The sequence below is a fragment of the Anolis sagrei genome, chromosome 1 (genome assembly GCF_037176765.1).
Source record: "Anolis sagrei isolate rAnoSag1 chromosome 1, rAnoSag1.mat, whole genome shotgun sequence".
Classification (NCBI taxonomy): domain Eukaryota; kingdom Metazoa; phylum Chordata; class Lepidosauria; order Squamata; family Dactyloidae; genus Anolis; species Anolis sagrei.
The window spans coordinates 249,623,230-249,642,729 of record NC_090021.1 but is presented as its reverse complement, the minus strand read 5'-3'; positions in this window follow the sequence as shown (position 1 = coordinate 249,642,729).

Genomic DNA, 19,500 nt, shown 5'->3' with positions numbered 1-19,500 from the left:
TCTCTCTCAGCCTCACGTTGTCTCTCATTCTCTCTGGCTTGAAATTCCATCTTTCTCAACTCCATCTCAAGCCTTAACTTTTCCATTTGTAAAGAGGTAGCCACTATTTCTGGGCTTTCTCCTCTTTCTTCAGTCTCCGTCTCTCTTACAGCCTCCTCCTGTTCCTCTCCTTGTGTGTGAACAACTGGAGCTTTCTTTTGTTTTGGAGGTGCCATAGTGCTGTATAATGGTGTACTTAGGCAGTTTCTGAGGTAAAATGTCTTCAGAAATGCTTTGGTGCAAACTTTTACCTCACAAAATCACACCACCCTACTGGATTTAGCCTTAAAGTAACGTATCCCACCGCTGCCACCAATATAGTAAAGATCAACGATAATCTTGGCAGGGGGGATAAGCAATCCCACCACTGCCACCAATATAACGAAATTTAGAGATACCTGGGGCAGGGGGGAACAACGAATCCCACCGCTGCCACCAGTATAACGCAATTTAGAGGCTGACCCTATGTTAAATATGTCAATGACCGATATTCTTGTTAGGTATGACTGCCACCACCTCAACTTTTATTGGCCTGAGGAACCAAAGGTGTGAATGTGTTATAGGTAAGGTGTGTTTGGGCTCTTGGTTCTTCTATTGCTTCTTCACTGGATGACTGGACTTTAAAATAGTTTGGAAGACTGAGTTAGTTCTGTGGAGATTGACATACTGAAGCTGACACCAGTTAAAAGTGAACTAAGAAAGATTTATTTAACTTTAAACAGATAGCGACTCATATAATGAGCGGTACAGAAGTGTAATTCAGTTGTAGAGACTTAGTTACTTAAACAAGTAGTTCCACTGACAGTAAAGCTTTTACCAACTGTGAGAATCCTTAAACGCACTGCTCTATCTTTAGACACAATATCACTAGAGAACAGATCCCTATCTGTCTCTCCCACAGGGCAAATAAGCTCTCTTATACTTTTCCTCAGTATAAACAGACAAGTCTTTCTGTTACTGATCTTCTCAATACAGTAACCTTAGCCCTTGTCTGCTGCTTATTCCCTAATCTTAAGGCTCACTTAAAACTTTCTTTCCCTGTCAGATTCCTACTGTAACTTCCTATCTTAACATTTCATCCTTCTGTGTCTGATGTCAAGACACTTCTCTCTCTCTGTCAAAAGCTGACAGGCTTTTTTCCCTCTCTCAACCGACTCCTCCCCTAATTGCTCCCACCAATCAGGAGTCGGCTTGACTCCTCCTCCTGCTCTGCCTGTCTTCCAAGATGACAGCTACTGTCATGCAGGCTTCGGCCTTGTCGTCTTAAAGGTAGATTCCACTACACACCACTATTCAATGAGGATATTAATGATCTGGAATACCTCTAGAAGAGAACAAGATGGGGAAGGATCTGGAAACCAAGCACTGTGATGCTTGAATGAAGGACCTGTCTAGGTCTGGAGAAGATTAAAATGTGACATAATCAACATCTTTAAATATCTGAAGAGTGATTATGTAGAAGATAGAATAAGCTTGTTTTTTTTACTGGTCAAGATAGTCCAGAGGTTCAGACATGAACCAAAGTGTAGTGGACTGTCCTTTATTGGATGCCTGATAGCCTGCATCAAACACAAAGCCACAGTGGTATAGCTTCCCACCCCTGAAAACCACCTTAAAGGCCAGTTGGGTATACTGTATAGGGCAATGAAGGTCTGTGCTGGTATTGATTATGGCATTTAAGGATGACATGACTAGTCCCCTCCTGTCAGAGAGTAATGTAGTGCAGAGCAGAAGCAGGGACTCCTCCAGGAACATACCTCAAGTCTTTCTTGAAATGTTGTTTGTTTGTACGATTGGACTGGTCACATCATTCTGAAGTACACTGCTCATCAGCAGTAGAGACCCTTGTCATTCTGGATTAGTGAATGGCTTTTAAAGGGGGTTTCAGGGTCATTTACAGTTGTGGCCATAGCGCCACAATCGCAAATGAGGACATGGGGGACTCTTCCAACTCTATGATTCCATAAATCTATAGCTAATGAATGAAGAATAAATGCCATAAATGGAATATCCATTCTCCCATTCATAAAGCTACGCTGACCAATGTAAAATGGATGCTGCTTTGAACATGGAGTAAAATAACATTATAAATGAGAGAATCACTTCAGGACAATACTGAAGAAATCATTTTTAAAACATAACTATTAAAACTTTCAGAAATAACTTATTAATTCTGGTTTGGCTTCCATTAAAGTATTTTTACACTTTTTTTCTTGCTTTGCCAGCCTCATTCTTCCTGCATTAGCTACATTGCTTCATCTCGCGTAGAATGCTCTTATGTAGCCAGATAATAGCAATAAAAGAATGACTCACTCAATCATGAATCCTGTGGTACCACAAAAGCCAAGGCCTGCCTTTTCAAAGGGGTTCTGGGTTCTGTAGTGAAAAAGGACAATGTATCAAAAAGTCAGGGAAAGGGACTTTCTAAAGGATTTTCAAGCAGATTGCCAATGGTTGTCATTTTCAAGAGCATTACAGATTAACTATTGCGTTCCAAGCAATTCTAATCTAAAGAGATATATCCTTCTCCAACAAATAGAAGTTATGCAGTATACAAGTCTGCTTCCTGTTCATTTGGGTGGAATTGATTTTCCTATCTGAGGCAGAGTAGCAAAGTGCATCCACATTGTGGTCCATAGTTTTTCTGGCACAAGAGAAAGAAAATCCCCGATGATCTTTTCCTTAGTCTTGGCAGATAATAATAATAAAAACATTGATGTAAATAATGCTTCCACGTTGTGTTGTCATCAATAAGGTAGGGTACATTGAGAAACCCCACTGAGAAAATGGTGAACTGACTCAAAATTTCTCATAATGTGGGACTTTTAAAGTGAAAAATGTATGTATGCAAAAAGCAATGGTTCTGTACAGAAAACATCATGCCCCACTTGCAGAAATGTTCTTGTGCAAATACATGGCTTTCTGTACTGATTTATTGTATGTTAGCAAGATGTTAATGATTTGAGGTTTGATGCAGAGTTCCTGTAAGCTCAGCTTACAGAAGGAAAATTCCTAAATAGATGCTAACATATTTTCCAGTTCCATGGCTCCATCAACTTGGATGTGGGATAGGATGGACTACACCAGAGACACAAAGAGAGGGGAAGTGTACAAAATAACTTAATTGAATGATCTAGAAGTCCTTTCACATTACACAGTTTACAGCACTCTGATTTCTTTTGACCTGCCATGGATGCATCATATGTGCAGTTTGGTGAGACATTTGAAACAAAGGGGCTTTGTTGACATACAACTGTATGCTTGGAGCTTTAAGCCTTTTGTGTGATTCCCATTACTGTAACTTTGTTTACTCATGGTGCAACTTTGAGTGATCAGTCTCTCCCTTTGTGCCTTTCCCCACACCTTTTGCTTATAATCTATTATTAAACTGCATATTTGAATTTGGGGAGGACATGCTTTTTTCTTTTATTGACAAAATTCAGTACTTAAAAGAAGTCTAGAAGGAAATGCAGGAATATCTAAAATTATTGCTGCTTGGTGCAGATTTCTTTTGACCAGGGAGGTCATGGATTCCAGAGCAGGAGGCAGGGGAGTTTCAGTTTCCACAAGACTAGGCTACACTCTCAGTAATCTGGCAAAATTGGATCCCGTGTAATTGAAACAACTCCAGAATTATCAATCAGATGTGCATTAAATTCTGTAGCATTAAGAAATATGTAATATGCTCATTGTTCTTGACCCCTTCCAGTAATAATATAAAGGGGCTTGGGCATCAATCGATTTTGATATCCTTGGAAGAGTCCTGGAATCAATTCACTGTACCTATATCCCTAAATAAATATCAGTTATGTGTATATAGCCACTGTGCATACAATTCCCCATCATATTCCAAAGACTTCCACTTACAGTTCCATTTAGAGCAGTGGTAGCTAATGGGAAGGGTACAGGATTCATATAAACCCCTCCTTGCCTCATTTACTTCTACTCAAATTATCATCAACAGTCCCATAAGTGCCAGCAGAATTGCTGAAATTTGGCAGCAGAGAAAACAGTATTGTTACCCCTCCCATTCAGAAGCAAAGGAGACACAATGCCCTGGTCTGGCTGTAGAGATTTTAGGCAGCTGTGAAAGGAAGCTCTAACATAGTAATGCACCAAAGATTTGCTGCCAATTTTCAGCACCAATATCCTTGGCAGAAATCTCCAATGTGTAACAACAGCATCAGTGTGGCCTGCAAATCAACTAATATCTACTGTGGTCCCTAACCACCAATAATTTGTTTACCCCTGAGGGATAGAGGGCCTTTTGCCCTATTATCTATTTTAGAGAATGATCACAGGGTTAGATTCTCCCTCACATTTTCTTCCTTCCTTGCAGAACAGCCAATTTGCGCTATTAAAAAGCTCTGGTCAAGGCACATGCAGAGGCCTGATAAGCACATTTATTTCTTGGACCAAAATAACGGAAATAACCCATGAGATAATCAAATAATTATTTTTGTAAAAAAAACAGCCCACGGTTTGTTTGTTTTTTACAAAAAGCATCCTGAAATGACATCCAACTAAGATTCCCAAATCTCGGGGCCTCTAAGTCTCAGGGCCCGTTTTGTCTTTTCTGATCCTCAAGGTTAGGGGAACAATCTCTAAATGAAAAAGATGCCTTAAAATAATGTATGTGTGTTTACACATACTTTTGTTTCCCTTATTTGTTAGATTGTGCAATGTTTGTTTGAATGATAGTTGTGCTTGATTCTTAAGGTATCATGTTTAATGATAGCTCCAGGGCCTTTTGTTGAAACATCACCAGGGCCAGGCTCTATGACTTTAGCTGGAATTGTGTCAGGGCATAATTAATAATGTGAAATATAGTAAGTTCAACAATAAAATTTCTGCTGGCACTGTGTGACCACAAAATAACCAAGGACAAAATGTAGTAAGATATTTAAGAGCCAGACTAAGACCAATCTAGTCATGGTGATTAATCAATATGCCACCTGAAGTAGCCGATAATATTGTGCACACATATATATTTTAGATTGTACATCTCTGGCAGGACCCACTGGTTTGATTTATTGGAAAGCAACATGTATCCTTGATAGTGCTATATAAACAAAGGAGCAGAAAGAGACAATCTGGTGGAGGAAGAATTACTTATTTTCTTTCCATTTCAAGACATCATCATATATTGTGCTAATTTAAGTTTCTTGTGAAATTTGACAGAAATTTGGTTCTTCATCTGGAGATACTGGGGCACAGTGGTTCAAATGCTAGATTGGAACTTCAGAGATCTTGGATTTTAGTCACTACTGAGCCATAAAACTTACTTTGTGGCCTTGGATAAATTATTATTTCTCTCTTTCAGTATGATCTACTTCATAGGGTTGTTGTGGAAGGAAAGTAGTGGGGAAGTTAACCATATACTCCACTTTGATCTTTTTGAAGAAAAGATGGGTTGTACAAGTGACTAATAAAAAAAGAAACTACACATTGACAGTAAAGCAATATGTGATAGCTATTTCTCTTCAAGGTGTGGAAGATTTTAGTGCTAGAGTTAGCCTTCTTGTGTGGTCTGCAGCACTCTCTCTCTATATATAGGACAGGCTTTAAATATATATGGTGTATGAAAATATGTGGCCTTCTACTCTATGGCATTCATCCCCAGTACTCTCCTGTTCTACTTGCAGTATCAAGTTAGACTCCACAGAGAAAGTCCATTTTGAGCATTGTAGGAAAAGTAGAAGATCCCTTGTGTCTGCCAAATTCCTTTCATCGTGGTGCCTGCAAAGAATTGAAAATGAAGTACAAGAGCTGCTTCACACTGTCACAATCTCATTGATCTGAAAAGCACAAAAATGCAGCTGATGATCTGAAAGGATATTGCTCTTTCAATTCAGTGATTGTGATTTGAAGGGCCTTTTGTTTCAGATTTTTTAAAAGAAAGAATTCCAAGGCTAATAAATCCAAAACTAAGACAACTGAACTAATATGCAGAAATTGTGGCTGAATGCAGCTTCCTTTTAGTACACTATAGACGTGCATTCTGTTTTTAATCCTCCCCACCCTCCGGTCCTCTTAAAGCACATTGTTATCTTAGCCTTTGAAATGTAAAACTGCAGGGACATCAAAGAAATATTGTGATGGTCAAAGAAACATAGAAGGAGAGACTACATAAGAAATGCTTAACAAGAGAGATTTACTTCATGCCTCATGAAGCTATCCATTGTAGCACAGAGCTAGAAAACAAGGCATGAAATTGTTTGTAGAGGAGTCAACTCACTGCATATTAAACAAGTTATACCTGTATACATCCTGCAATTGTGGGATTGTGTTTGAAATTTGGGATAAAAATTGTGATTTACATTTTGCTAGTATTATATGTATGAAAAATGCAGAACAATGTGTAGAAAGATGGCATTGTGCCTAAAGATGTAGGAAGTTAGGTTTAATTGTTGCTCATGGGTCCATACTAACAGACAATGTGGGTTAATTCTAGACCAGGAGTGGATAAAGTTTTCAGCTGCATGGACTTGATGTCATGCTGGTTCAAAGTTTCACGGTCATGCATGTAAACACACACATAGCAACAGCCTTGATCAAAGAGTGGGTGAAATTGTTTGCTAATTTTGTACTTGAATGAAGGAAAAAGGACTTTTAGCACTTTCCTTTCTGCTGTGAGAAAACGACAGTTTTTGAAGACTGTTTGCAAGCCAGGATAATTTGCAAAACATGGTACTATGTGATCTGAAAGATAGCAAAATATACAAATAAGCCCCTAATGTAAATTTCACACAGAGCAAGTAAAAAAATGTGAAGATTATTCTTGGTTCACATTTCTCCTCATTAGGAGAAACCTGTCTCTCAGCCTTTTTTGTCTTCTTAATAGTCTTTCCATCCCTGATGCAGAGCCTGAATAAGTCATTTTTACAATTCCCAGAATCTCCAGCCATCCATTGGCCACAATAACCAGGAAATAATGGCAGCTCTATTCCAGAAAGAGGAGCAGAGACTGGACGAATACAGTCAACCAAGCATCGGATTGGCTGAGAAAGAAAGTGAGAAACATACAGAGTAAAAAACCTCAACTCTCTCATGCACAAGGCTCCTTTGATGCTTACGCTGCACAAAGTGCTCCTGGGAAAGTAAGTTCCCATTTGCCTCAAGCAGGTGTGGGGGGCTTTGGGAAGGGATAGAGGTGCCTGCTGGGGAAGAAAGCAAAGGAGGAGCAGCAGATTTCCTGATTTCCTGCCCACACGCTACCACCTCCACCTCAGGTAGTGTGTCACTCAGTCCCATTGGTCCTCATTATTAGCCTCCCATTAGCTGAAAAGATCTGGCTGCTGTGAACTGTTCTGGCTAAGGCTTTGGCTGCCCCACACCAGGCTCATTTTCATGCATTCAGCAATTGAATTTTCCAAATTATTTGAATCTGGTTCACAAAAATGAAATTGTGCACATCCCTAGTCATTTTTTCAAAGCACATCCCTAGCTGTCATTTTTTCAAAGTATGCATACATACAGTTACACACAACATAAGCACCCAATGTTTGTTTGTTTTTACTCACTAGGAATAATACAACATTTGAAATAAGAGAGTCTTTAGGGAGGTGATGAAAAATCTTCTCATCACCTCCCCCAACAATAGCCCTAAAGCAGAGGAGCTTTCCTAGTTTTAGCAGCAGTGGGGAAAGAGTAATCTGAAATCAGTTGAAAATTAGCAGCAGATTTTGCAATGGCAGCATGGAATGAGAGCACCTATGGAGAGAACTTAAAGTTTAAAGGTCTGGGTGAGTAAAGGGCACAGTTATTGGACTGCAGCTTCCAGAGTTCTGTACCATTAATTATGATAACTAGGGATAATGGGAATTCCAGCCTGAAAGTATCTGCAGGACCATAAATTTGACCACTCTTTCTGTATGGCCAAGGCTATCTATCCCCATAAGAGAATAAGCCATTTTGCAGGGATGCTCAGCAGGGTTTTAAACTGAATCCTGTGGAGGAGGGAAATGGATACATGAAGTATTGGAGAAAACGTTTTCATTAGAAACAGGATCACTGGTTCACTAATGCACAAGAGGGGAGGAAAAAGCATAAAGTAGTAGCTGTTCAATGACCCATGATTCTAGATGTGTTATAGTGAGTTGGTTCATGGCTGTCAGACAGATGTGAGGCATTGTTGGCCTCATGGTCAAACAGTACCAACTGCTTTGTGGCATGGCAGAGTTCATTTGTAGTAGAGATCTCATTGGATACTTTTTGCATTTGCTTTGTCGTTTGAGGCTGAGTTATCATATGAAAATGGACTGAAGGAGTGAATTTTTCTGTTACTAATCTTGCAAAATACCCAGTTGTTCCAAAGCTCAAAGCACCACACTACATTGCCACCTCTTCCCACCCTGCAAAGGACTGCATATACTGTGATACCTTGACTTATGAATTTAAGTCATTCTGTGACCACATTCTTAAGGTGAAATATTCTTATCTCAAAGTGAATTTCTTATTTAAATGCATTGAAATACTATTAATTCATTCTGCTTCACCACCTTCTTCGACATTCTGGATGGGGACAAGGGAAAGGGCCTTTTCAGTGGTTGCTCCTAGACTTTGGAATTCTCTTGCTAGGATGGCTTCTTGCTTGCTCTCCTTCTGCCATCAAGTTAAAGCAATCAAATGCTGACAGCCTTTTAAAAACTGACTGGGCTGAGGTTTTAATGATGTCCTGTGCTATAATGTAATTTGTATATTGTATTTAATGAGTTTAAATGTTTTAACTCATAAATTGTTTAATTGTATTTTAACCTTTACATGTATATGTTTTATTTATATATTTTTCAGTTTTATTCTGTTATTTTTAACATGTTGTCAGCCACCTTGAATATAGTATAGGAATAAAATAAAATAAAAGATTGCACCTGAAACCCATCCCTCTATGCAAATTGCCTTACACCTTTTATTTACTGGAAAATTTCTATCATCTACATTTTCCAAGTTGGCAAGATTCGCTTTCTTTCACAGCTTCATGTGCCCATTTCCTTCAAATGAGGCTGTGTATTTTCCTTGGTGCAATTAATCCTTTATTCTACACTTCACTTGAATCACAGCCATCCACAAAGATGCCTTGTGATTGCAGGCTACACATCTTAGAATTCTTTTTCACTTCTTATTGTCTCACACCATTTTCCCCTTCTCCTCTTGACACTTTCAGATGATTTTTGACATCTGAGAAAATATATACATCCAAATTATTAGAATGTCACTACCTGGCCTCTGCTTGAGTCAGCCACGAGACATATAAAAGAGCATTAGAGTAAGAGGAAATTAAAAGGCAATGATATATGATCTCCTTTCTATGTTATTTATTGAAAGATCAGGTGAATGTCAGCTAGAAAACACTTTTGCCTTTCTGGCTTGATTTTTGATCAAGCAATTTCCACGTTGATATTCATGTCAGCATATTTTTAGTATCCCTGCAAATTCAAAATTGACTGTTCTCTATGTGTCAACTTGGGTTATTCGAGGCAAATTGCCACTATATTTTAGTTTCTTTCTTGTCATTGCGAGAATGATACTCTGCATCCATGTTCTTATAACTGGTTGGGAGGAACTAAACAATTTTCTTAAACTTCTTGGCATCAGGAGACTCTTTCACCTTCCTCCTACTCCTCTCATATGTGTAGGTAGAAAGTGTACTGAGGGGTTGCAACAGGAGCAATACAATAAAATTTGTATCTTCCCAGCCTATCAAAGGTGTACAGATAGGGATCAACAGGACAAAACTGCAGGGCCTTAGTTCAGATGGTGCAGTCTTGCCAGAATACCCACTTGCAAGAGGTCCATTGCTGAAGGAGAAAGATACAGTTTGATTCTTCTCCAGTCAATTCCCTTGACGTCATCAGATGGGTGGGAAGGAAGTAGGGGAAAGAGGGGGAAAGCACTGGGAAGAGTGGGTACCCATCTTACCCTATTTTCTCCTAACAAGGACTGTCTTTGGTCAGCCACCTCAAATCCTTTCCTCGACTTCCTCCTACTTCCTGTTGCTCCCCCCTGCTTTATTGAAAATGGAGTCTTCTTTCCATCTTAGCATGCTAGCAAAATGGATTCCCATAGGTGGCCACCAGAAGTGGTCATGTGTCATGGGATGGCCTCCGTGGGACTCCGTTTTGTCAGTGTGCTAAAATGGAAAGAAAACGGAGGAAAACTTCCATGTGATGAAGTCCCTAGTCTCCTGATTGTTCAGTTGTCAAAAACATTTTTGTGTCACTTGAGTAAAATCTATGGAATGAGGCTGTTAATTTCACTGAAGTTGTAATAGTGGAAATGAGTACACACATGAAGATTTTCATGCTTGTGATCCACAGCTATACGTTCTATGCCATTTATCCATAATCCCCTTAGTTGGCATAAATATTTGTCTACCAAAAGTTTAGTACTATTACTTGGGGCCTCCCTCCCTCCCTCCCTCCCTTTGAATATACACATAGAAAGTTTATAAATATCAAGGAATTCATAAATCAGTCTAGAAGTTCAAGACTTGATCAATAATATTACAAAGGAGTGTTTTATTTTTATAATTGCCTGGAATCCCAGTCAGCTTCATCTGGTTTTGAATTTAGTGATGCAAAATTGGCTCATGCCTCAAAAAGTAGGAATATGGATGCTAAGGGCATCTTTCTTTACCTGGCTTCAGTGAAAAAAGGGAGAGGCTGTGGAGTTAATCCATCACCCTGCGCACAGGTCCCTCTTGACGCTTCCCCCATCACATGGGTAAGGCCCCGTGCTGGCTCCATTGGAACCAGCACAACACAGGAAGTCTCCCATGTCCCAGGGAAGCAGTCAACAACACTTTTACCCCATTGGGGACAGAGCCTCTGCCAAAAGTCATACAATGCCATGTTATGGCCAGCGTGGGGCTCCATCCTGAAGATGGGGTAGAAGCATCCTAGGATGCCGTTTAAGGTAAGTATGATGAGGTCATAAGACTGATGCTAATTTATTTATCGTGTCATCAGCAACCATTGTATTATAATTCTAACAGAGCAAAACAAACACACAGATTAAAAAGAAAAAGGAAAAAAACGCACACATATTTTGCAAATTTGGTATTTGGTTAAATGTCCTTTGACCAGTATCTGTCCACTTGGAGTGCCTCTGGGGTTGCCGCAAGAAGGTTCTCCATTGTGCATGTGGCAGGGCTCAGGGTGCATTGCAGCAGGTGGTCAGTGGTTTGTTCTTCTCCGCACTCGCATGCCGAGGATTCCACCCTGTAGCCCCATTTCTTAAGATTGGCTCTGCATCTCGTGGTGCCAGAGCGCAGTCTGTTCAGCGCCTTCCAAGTCGCCCAGTCTTCTGTGTGCCCAGGGGGGAGTCTCTCATCTGGTATCACCCATGAATTGAGGTGCTGGGTTTGGGCCTGCCACTTTTGGACTCTCGCTTGCTGGGGTGTTCCAGCGAGTGTCTCTGTAGATCTAAGAAAACTATGTCTTGATTTAAGTCTTGATATGACAGGCATATTATGCAGTTTCAGCATTTGCATTTGCTTTCAAGTTTCCCTCCATGTGCTGCTTAATGCTATGTCCACACTGTAGAATTATAATAGTTTGATGCCACATTAACTTCTGTGGCTCAATATTACAAAATTCTAGGAGACCTCTGGTGCCACAACAAACTACAAATTGCAAATTCCATAGAGCTATGGCAGTTTAAATGGTGTTAAACTCCTATAAGTATGCAGTGTGAGGGTGGTTAGAGTGTTCAAAATATGGCATACATGTTATTTCAAGGTTAGCAAGCCAGTTAATTTTATAATCCCCATATTGTAAATGGAAGGTTGAGTTTAACTGGGAGTTTCCTGAATGAGAACTCCTTTTCTTTATGACTGTACTATAGAAGGTCTTCTTGCAGTATTGCTACAGAAATGGGCTGCTCCCTACAGACAAAGATTCACTGTGACTGCATGTGTAGTTGCGATGGCACAGATGTGTGTAATTACTTAGTTGAGTATACAAATGTGTCTAGTTCATAATGACCCACTGTAGTTTGAACTAAGCACTATTTCAACAGAAGGTTCTTCTTCAGACAAGGATATTTAAACAAATTCTTTCCTGCAAGACAGCTGTTTTATAACTGCATCATGTAGAAGTCAAGGTTACTTTTGGCCAAGTAAAATTCTTGATTGTTTTGAGCAGTTTTCTTTTTGTTCACTGAGCATTAGGCTCAATTGGGATGAAATATTTTGATTCCTTCATTCAGATGTGTTTTGAGGCTCTTGTCCTCTGCTCAGATTTTGATCTCTTCTCCTATTCAAATTGTCTTTATCTGAAAAGGGGAAGGAACTATATTCCCAAATATGTCCTCCACCAAGCACTGGTGCTATGGAGTTACTTGTAGACCAGGTGAGATCAAACTACAACTCCCAAATGGTAATACAATACAAATTCTGTGCATAGTATCATCATCATCATGTATGCACCACACATTGTGACTCTGGAGAGAAAGAGCTAAAGAGGAAACATTACTTTTTATTTCATATTTTCATCATTTTATTGATAGATACATTTATAAAATAATAAGTTGGACTGGATGGCCCTTGTGGTCTCTTTTAACTATGATTCCATGATCAATACAATACAGTAAGCATACAAATATATCCAATCTGAAATATTTAATGCTCTGAATCAAAATTCTATATTTGCAGTGTTTAATTGAAATAGTTAATTGTTTTATATTGGAAACATGTGACAATAGATTCGCATACCTCTGATAATTTATTGTCATGTGTTTCTAATATGAAACAAAGCAAAGTTTTAAAAAATGACTACATAATTAAATGCCTACACTAAAAAAGACATTATTTCAGATACCTATCCTCATTCATAATAAGTCTGGTGCAGTAACTTTTTAAGAATGTGCTTAGTTTATTATTTCTTCTTTTCTTTTTAATGATGTTGCTTTTAACATTTTGTAATTTTGTTTGTTGTGCTTTTTATTTTTACATGGTACACATTTTGTAACTGTGTTTTTAACTTTGTAAAACACCTTCACTCCCTGATGATGACAATGACGATGATGATGATGATATATTTGTTTCAATTGGTTGCCCATGTTTATTTTTCTTTCATGATCAATTTTCAACATGTCATTTCTGCATGGACCATGTTTGGATGCAGCTGCAGGTGGGCCGAACGAGAATCCTGTGCCTTTCAGAAAAGAATTCTACTTTCCAATGGAATTTTCTTTCAATCCACAGCTTTCTAGCACTGAAATAATTTAAAAGTTAAGTTGAACATTTAGGCATTCAGTTTAGGCATCCAAAGAACAGGAGCAGGCAGAGTTAAAAGGGGAATATGAGCACAGCAAATGTAAGAGATCAAGGTCTGAATGAATTTCAGTGCCTTTCTCCTCAATGGTAGAAATTTGAGGGTTGAAGGAAAATGTCACTGAAGAAACATAATTCTCCCCAGATGTCTGTCTGGCTTGCTTTCTTGGAATACTCACCAAAAAAGCTTATAAATATCAACTTGATTCTAAATGATCCTGGCAATTCAAGACTTGATCAATAATAAATGTATGCTTCTTATGATGAATTGATAACGTCTATAGATAGTTCCTATCCACCAATATGTCAATATTTGTAAGCTTGTCATATTGTAAATGGTAGGTTCTTGCAGAAAATGAAGTCAGAAAATGAAGTTTAAAGCTTGGTGAACAATAGCTCAAAAACTGAGAAGCAAAAGTTACTCTTGATTATTAATTTCATTGTAGGTAAAAGGTAAAGTTAAACATTGTCCCTTGACATTAAGTCCAGTCATGCCCGACTCTGGGGTGTGGTGCTCATCTCCATTTCTAAGCTGAAGAGCCAGCATTGTCCATAGCCACCTCCAAGGTCATGTGGCCAACATGACTGCATGGAGCACTGTTACCTTCCCGCCAGAGTGGTACCTATTGATCTACTCACATTTGCATGTTTTTGCACTGCTAGGTTGGCAGAAGCTGGGGTTGACAGCAGGAGCTCATGCTGCTACCTGGATTCGAACCTGTGACCTTTCAGTCAACAAGCTCAGCAGCTCAGCGCTTTGACCCACTGCGCCACCGGGGGCTCCATTGTATTGGAACATTAACACAATTCTGATCAAAATGGAACAAAAATTTGAAGACAGGAATTGGGAGGGAACTTTTAAAGAAACAGTTAAATAGATAGATACACATGTGAAGGTTTTTTTTTTTAAAAAAAAATCACTTCATATTTAAATCACTTAATTTCTGTGGTATTTCACTTCACACAAATTAAGTGAAATTTATCATAATACACTGGATAAGCATTTCAAGTATTAAGCGGTTCTTAGCTCTGCATGTTGGAATTAATTTTAATCAGACAAATTAGATAGTTGTACAAAGATGTTCTTCTCTTAAGCCAAAATATGGCAAGATGCAAATAGGTATTCCTAAAAGCACCACACTGTTACTTGAAAGAAGAATTTCAATATGTATATGAAAACTTACATTAAAACATTATTAATACTTGAAAGCAGTGAAATGAAATGAAAACAGTACAATTTTAGACACTATCAGAATCACCAAGTATCCTAAACCCCTTCTACATAGTTGTATAAAGATTATCTGCTTTGAACCAGATTATATGACAGTGTATTTATTTATTTATTTACAGTATTTATATTTTGCCCTTCTCACCCCACAGGGGACACAGGGCGGATCAAAATGCACATATACATGGCAAACATTCAATGCCATACGCACAACATATATAGACAGACACACAGAGGCTATTTAACTTTCCAACTTCATGAGGGTATGCTTTGAATTCAGTGTAGACTCAGATAGTCCAGTCCAAATGTGAATTATCTGATTTAATAATCTGGATTATATAGTAGTGTACAAGGGGCCTTCGGTGGATCTAGGAAGATCTGGAATAGTACTTCACCCTCCTACGAATGCTTTTTGAAAGCAGGTGATACAATCCACAAAAGTTATTGGAATGAAAACTATCACAATTGTTTACATGTTACCATTTCTGCAAGGTTCTATTTTCTTTTCTTTTTGCCAGTTTTCATATAATATCATATAATATTTGTTAGAAGATCTAATAAAAGGGATGGAATGAGATGCAAATTGGATCTTTCCTATTAATAAGCTTCAGTAGAATCTATTTGCAATTTTATGTGTTTTTATTTTGTTTCATTTTCATTTTGTCTTTCCACTAAAAGAATAATGGCTGATAGTGGCTAACATCAATAAAAAAAGAAAAAGGAAAAAAATCAAATAACATCAAAATGTTTTAAAGAGTTGGTCTGAAGATGTGCTTTCACAAGATTCTTGAAAGCAGCAAAAGTAGAACTCAGAGGGGAATGTACTCATCAACCTGGGAGAAATAGTATTTTTTTAAAAAACATTTCTGGCGTATTCCATAGATATTAATGCATATTCAATATTCAACACAAATGATACTCATTGATCAAAGAGAGTTTTTTTTCCCTGCGTTCAAGAACCATGTTTGTTTTCCTAAATTCTAAATTATCTGCTACATCATTAAACACATAGGTTTAATCTCAGGACAGTTCATATCTAAACAGCAACAATATAGGTGCATGCATAGACATAACATCCTCTTAAATTCCATTACCAACCTAGAACATATGTTTCCTAAGCATTCTGACATTTAGGGAATAAGGCCATTTCAGTGGTGATGGTGGTAAAATGTATGTATGCTATTTATTTATTTATTTATTTATTTCTCGCACTTCTACCCCGTCTTCTCAACCCCCGAGGGGGGACTCAGGGCGGCTTACAAAAGGCACAATTTGATGCCAGCACAACAATAAGATAAAAATAAAACATATATAAACAGCAATTAAAACAATATAATTTCTATAGTTTCTTGGATCCATTTTTTTCCATTGAGATTCATGATTTGTCAAAATCCAAACTATATTCCTAATATATGTCCAGATGGGAAGAACCCCTATATCCCATTTGTACCTGGGAAGTGGATGGGGAAATTTCTTTGAAAGCCATTTATCTTCAGATAGCTGCAAACTTAAGATATTCTCTAGACTGAATTTTCCGTAGGGTTTAATGCAAAACCAGCTTTGAAAACAAAGACCTTTTGACTGAAAAATTCACAAGTCTTCCTTTTGCTGTAACTGGATTTACGGCCAAAAAAAAAAAATTGTGCTCCTTTGTTTCCAGGCAAAGAAAATGAAGTTACTAATGGGAAAAGTAAGCAAAATCACATTGGACAAGAATGTCTCATTCTGTTCACTTGAGAAATGAATAAAGACAAAGGCACTTGGTTCTGTAAGGACAGAACCTTGAACTGTAGCAAATGCCAATTGATAGCATAAAGTAAAGCAGTGGAGATTTTCTTTTTTAGACTGATGTACTTTACTATTACAAGCATAGTACAATCAGCCTGAACTGCTACTTGGCAGTTTATGTTTAATAAAAATAAAGGTCAAGAACATTTCTCACTCTCACAGAAAATTTCCAGGAGTATGTGCTCTAAGACACTGAAATAAAATAAAATATTGGCAATGGTAAATGATGTCAAAATTATGTTCAAAATTACAATCATTGAAATCCTTTTTAGTTATTAAAATGACTACACAGCTGTTACAGTTTTAGACAATTAGCAATATTACATCTCCACCAGGCAAACCAACGCTTAAGGTACAGTACAGCTCATCATCTTTTGGCAACAAAATAACCAGCATCATCTGGGATATTTTCTTGGAAATTACAGAGTTTGCTTTGTAGTTTTCCTTGTTCATGATGACAGCTATTACAAGCCACTTCATTGCCTCATTTAAGGAGAGTTCGGCACAATTAATGAGGGGTAACGGAAATTTCAGTTGCATAGAAATGTTCCACAGTAGCAGTGGGAAAGCCAGAGCCAAAATTGTTCCTGACATTTGAAAGAGGAGTTTTTCAAAAGTGTGGCTAAAACATTTCTTTTCTTCTTGCAATATCTGGCACATTTTTACACAGTTGCCTCTCAGTTTAGAAGACAGGAAAAGCTGATGTTCCATGAACATTTTCACACTTCTCTAAAACAACCCTTGAAAATTGATTTATGTACAAGTATTCATGATGGGGAATGGAACAGTATGCAGTGCTATGGCCTTAGCTGTCCAACTGCAACTTATTGGTCTGGCTGCTACATTCTGTTTTGACATAAGTGTGTGTGCATGTGCAGGTGTTGCACACCAGGGCTGGAAATGCACCATTAAATGCAAAACCACACCAAAGTTCTTATAAGCAATGCTGTTTATTGAAGATTAATATAGTTTTAGCCAAAAGTATTAAAGACTTCTAAAAAGTCTTTAATACTTATGGACATTTTTCCATAGTAAAATGTCCATAAAAACAGTCAGTTGAACAATGTAAGTAATCCAGTTAGCATCAAAATCAGGAAGCAGGAATGTCCCAAAACCCACTACACAAATCCACAGGAACTAGAGACTGTAAGTCCAAAATAGTCCAAGAAATCAAAGTCCCACAAAGACACAGGATCAAACTTGAGCACTTAAATCCGAAGGCATGAATATGAATCTAAGGCAGAAAACAAACAGGAATCTCAGCATGAACAGGAGGGCATGAATACAAGGCATCGAGCATAAGACATGGTTGCACTTCAAATCCAAACGGTGGTCTCACTGAAGATTATAGTTCCACAGGCCCTATATTTATTCACAAACCATGTCAAATGCATTCTGTTTCCCTTGAGAAACCTCTCCCTGACCCCTCTTTTCTCTCAATCTTTCAGATCGCCTCCTCCCTATCTCCAGGTGGTGATGTTGATGGATCTGACTTCTCCTATTGAAAACATCGACATAGCAGCACTCCAGGAGACCCAGATAGCAGGAGAGGGACAGATGAAGGAAGGAAAAGGAGGCTAGACCTTCTTTGGGAAGGGGCTGCCTGAAGAAGAATGAAGAATACACAGAGTTGGTTTTACTATCAAAAATGACTTGGTGAAGCACCCATCGGCATCAACAAAAGACTCTCAGCCCTCTGAATTGAGTTTGTCAAAATCAGCAAGCAACCATCATAAGTGCCTAGCACCAACACTAGATGCTGATGAAGACATCAAGGAATTTTTTTACTGTCAGCTGGACAACATCCTCTCAGAGATACTTAAGGAGGACAAAATCATCCTCCTGGGTGATTTTAATGTGAGAGTTTGATGAGACTTCAACCTGTGGCCAGAGACCATAGGAAAAGATAGGGTTGAGAATAACAACCTGAATGGCATCCTACTTCTCACCAAATGTGTGGAGCACAACCATTTCATCATAAACCCACTCTTCCTCCAGAAAAACAAGCTTAAGACATAATGGAAGCACTCCTGGTCAAAGCATTGGCACCTCTTGGACTATATAATTATACGTGCCAGACACTGCCATGATGTGCTCCTCACAAGAGCCATGACAGATGCTGATGTCTGCCAGACAGACCACAGATTAATACGATCCATGATAGCAATCAAGATCACCCCCAAATGCAGACTTCAAGGAAGAAAGAAAAGACATAAAATGAACACCCAAGCCCTTCAAGAACCCTCCAAATAAGCCCTGTTCCAAACAACACTCAAGGATCATCTACCCATAGAGCACCCTGAAAAAGTTGAGGAACACTGGAACAAACTGAAGACCTCCACAGTCTGTGAAGAAACCATTGGATACCAGACTAAGATAATTGAAAAGATAAGAAAAGGAAAGCCTTCCAAATATGGTAGAGAGACAACAACTGCTTCTAAAAATATGCCAGTGCAAAAGCTAAGGTTCCAAGAAGGACTAGAGAACTCAAGAACATTTGGTGGACAAAAAGGCTCAAGAAATCCAAGATGTCTATGATGTATAGGGTTTTTAACATCATAAAGGTAATCCATGGCCCAAGAAATCATGCCCTATACCCTCTATGTTCACTAGTTGGAACAAAACTTCTGGATAAACAATCATTGACTTTGCAAAGGCATTCAACATAGGTGGACAAATGTCAGCATGCCGGAAGAAGCAAAGACCACCAGCACTGAAGCGATGTTCCTACGCCATCAACTCCGCTGTCCGAAAGCTTGATCACTGTCTCCCAAAGCAATTACTACCCTTCCAACTCAAGAACAGGAAATGGTTGACAGAAAAAAGAGATTTAAAGATGGGCTTAAATCCAACCTTTAAATCTGTGTCATATACACTGAGAACTGGGAAGCCCTGGCCCTTGAGAACTCTAACTGAAGGTCAGGTCTGACCAGCAGTGCTGTGGAATTCAAAGAGGCATAAATGGAGGGCAAAGAAGAAAGCGCGTCAAGCCAACCCTTGTCGGGACTGCCTTCTACCTGGAAACCAATGTCCTCACTGCGGGAGAACATGCAGATCAAGAACAGGGCTCCACAGCTACGTATGAACCCACCGCCGAAACACCAGACTTAAAGAACCATCATCCTCAGGCTATGAAGGATTGCTTAAATAAGTAAGTAAGTAAGCAAGCACA